Source organism: Heptranchias perlo, chromosome 20 (assembly GCF_035084215.1).
Source record: "Heptranchias perlo isolate sHepPer1 chromosome 20, sHepPer1.hap1, whole genome shotgun sequence".
In the NCBI taxonomy this organism is placed as follows: domain Eukaryota; kingdom Metazoa; phylum Chordata; class Chondrichthyes; order Hexanchiformes; family Hexanchidae; genus Heptranchias; species Heptranchias perlo.
Genome location: NC_090344.1, coordinates 21559622 through 21562551, shown reverse-complemented (window position 1 = coordinate 21562551; position 2930 = coordinate 21559622).

The following is a 2930-nucleotide window of genomic DNA, read 5'->3' as shown; positions in this document are numbered from 1 at the left end:
CCAAAACAGGTATACCGTTTTGGATACTGTTGGCGGAGATGGCTCACCAGGGGAAGGTGGCAGTGGCCAGGTTCATGGCACCGTGGCTGGCTCTGCTGCACAGGAGGGCAGGAAAAAGAGTGGCAGAGCTATAGTGATAGGGGACTCGATTGTAAGGGGAATAGACAGGCGTTTCTGCGGACGCAACCGAGACTCCAGGATGGTATGTTGCCTCCCTGGTGCAAGGGTCAAGGATGTCTCGGAGCGGCTGCAGGACATTCTGGAGGGGGAGGGTGAACAGCCAGTTGTCGTGGTGCATATAGGCACCAACGACATAGGTAAAAAAACAGGATGAGGTCCTACAAGCTGAATTTAGGGAGTTAGGAGTTAAACTAAAGAGTAGGACCTCAAAGGTAGTAATCTCAGGATTGCTACCAGTGCCACGGGTTAGTCAGAGTAGGAATGACAGGATAGCTAAGATGAATACGTGGCTTGAGAGATGGTGCAAGCTGGAGGGATTCAAATTCCTGGGCCATTGGAACCGGTTCTGGGGGAGGTGGGACCAGTACAAATTGGACGGTCTGCATCTGGGCAGGACTGGAACCAATGTCCTAGGGGGAGTGTTTGCCAGTGCTGTTGGGGAGGGTTTAAACTAATGTGGCAGGGGGATGGGAACCGATGCAGGAAGTCAGTGGGAAATAAAGTGGTGACAGAAACAAAAGGCAGTAAAGGAGAGTGTACAGAACATGACCGGACAGATGGTCTGAGAAAGCAGGGCAAAGACCAAGGGAAGTCTAGATTAAACTGCATTTATTTCAATGCAAGAAGTCTGATGGGCAAGGCAGATGAACTCAGGGCATGGATGAGTACATGGGACTGGGATGTTATAGCTATTACTGAAACATGGCTAAGGGAGGGGCAGGACTGGCAGCTCAATGTTCCAGGGTACAGATGCTATAGGAAAGATAGAGCAGGAGGTAAGAGAGGAGGGGGAGTTGCGTTCTTGATTAGGGAGAACATCACGGCAGTAGTGAGAGGGGATATATCCGAGGGTTCGCCCACTGAGTCCATATGGGTAGAACTGAAAAATAAGAAGGGAGAGATCACTTTGATAGGATTGTACTACAGACCCCCAAATAGTCAACGGGAAATTGAGGAGCAAATATGTAAGGAGATTACAGACAGCTGCAAGAAAAATAGGGTGGTAATAGTAGGGGACTTTAACTTTCCCAACATTGACTGGGACAGCCATAGCATTAGGGGCTTGGATGGAGAGAAATTTGTTGAGTGTATTCAGGAGGAATTTCTCATTCAGTATGTGGATGGCCCGACTAGAGAGGGGGCAAAACTTGACCTCCTCTTGGGAAATAAGGAAGGGCAGGTGACAGAAGTGTTAGTGAGGGATCACTTTGGGACCAGTGATCATAATTCCATTAGTTTTAAGATAGCTATGGAGAAGGATAGGTCTGGCCCAAAAGTTAAAATTCTAAATTGGGGAAAGGCCAATTTTGATGGTATTAGACAGGAACTTTCAGAAGTTGATTGGGAGAGTCTGTTGGCAGGCAAAGGGACGTCTGGTAAGTGGGAGGCTTTCAAAAGTGTGTTAACCAGGGTTCAGGGTAAGCACATTCCTTATAAAGTGATGGGCAAGGCTGGTAGAAGTAGGGAACCTTGGATGACTCGGGAGATTGAGGCACTAGTCAAAAATAAGAAGGAGGCATATGACATGCATAGGCAGCTGGGATCAAGTGGATCCCTTGAAGAGTATAGAGATTGCCGGAGTCGAGTTAAGAGAGAAATCAGGAGGGCAAAAAGGGGATATGAGATTGCTTTGGCAGATCAGGCAAAGGTGAATCCAAAGAGCTTCTACAAATACATAAAGGGCAAAAGGGTAACTAGGGAGAGAGTAGGGCCTCTTAAGGATCAAAAAGATCATCTAAGTGCGGAACCACAAGAGATGGGTGAGATCCTGAATGAATATTTCACATCGGTATTTACGGTTGAGAAAGGCATGGATGTTAGGGAACTTGGGGAAATAAATAGTGATGTCTTGAGGAGTGTACATATTACAGAGAGGGAGGTGCTGGAAGTCTTAACGCGCATCAAGGTAGATAAATCTCCGGGACCTGATGAAATGTATCCCAGGACGTTATGGGAGGTTAGGGAGGAAATTGCGGGTCCCCTAGCAGAGATATTTGAATCATCCACCGCTACAGGTGAGGTGCCTGAAGATTGGAGGGTAGCAAATGTTGTGCCTTTGTTTAAGAAGGGCGGCAGGGAAAAGCCTGGGAACTACAGACCAGTGAGCCTGACATCTGTAGTGGGTAAGTTGTTAGAGGGTATTCTGAGGGACAGGATCTACAGGCATTTGGAGAGGCAGGGACTAATTAGGAACAGTCAGCATGGTTTTGTGAGAGGAAAATCATGTCTCACGAATTTGATTGAGTTTTTTGAAGGGGTAACCAAGAAGATAGATGAGGGCTGTGCAGTAGACGTGGTCTACATGGACTTCAGCAAAGCATTTGACAAGGTACCGCATGGTAGGTTGTTACATAAGGTTAAATCTCATGGGATCCAAGGTGAGGTAGCCAATTGGATACAAAATTGGCTTGACGACAGAAGACAGAGGGTGGTTGTCGAGGGTTGTTTTTCAAACTGGATGCCTGTGTCCAGCGGTGTGCCTCAGGGATCGGTGCTGGGTCCGCTGTTATTTGTTATTTATATGAATGATTTGGATGAGAATTTAGGAGGCATGGTTAGTAAGTTTGCAGATGACACCAAGATTGGTGGCATTGTGGACAGTGAAGAAGGTTATCTAGGATTGCAACGGGATCTTGATAAATTGGGCCAGTGGGCCGATGAATGGCAGATGGAGTTGAATTTAGATAAATGTGAGGTGATGCATTTTGGTAGATCGAATCGGGCCAGGACCTACTCCGTTAATGGTAGGG